Below are 480 nucleotides of genomic sequence, written 5' to 3'. Positions count from 1 at the left end.
GGTTACATATAACTACGACGTATAAATTACAAAATACGACGGTACATTTAACTTCGGACGTGGTAAATAAATACGACAGTAGTTTGTAGGTACCGTCGTAGTAAACTCAAAAATTAAAGTACATAAGTAATAACTCGCGTCATGGTAGATTATTTAACACGTCGTTTTTATTAATTTACCGACGTGGATTTCTGTAATATACGTCGATCATACCGACGTTGATTTTACAATTTAAACGGCGGTTTTTTTGTAAGGACCGCCGTTGGTTTTGAAAATTTATTCTATAAATTTGTCGCTTTCATTCATTTTCGGTTTATATTTAAGGTTCCAAGTTCTTCCTCTCTCAGTCTCTCATGTCTCAAAGACAATAATTTGGATGTTTTCTCAAAGAGAAATTGAGCTTACTCGCATCAAATATATGTCCACAAGAAGAAGCTTGTCAACTAGCCTTCTCACTTCCTTGATCAAGCCTGATAGACT

Source organism: Prunus persica, chromosome G1 (genome assembly GCF_000346465.2).
Source record: "Prunus persica cultivar Lovell chromosome G1, Prunus_persica_NCBIv2, whole genome shotgun sequence".
NCBI classification, from domain to species: domain Eukaryota; kingdom Viridiplantae; phylum Streptophyta; class Magnoliopsida; order Rosales; family Rosaceae; genus Prunus; species Prunus persica.
Note: the sequence above shows the minus strand (reverse complement) of the source record.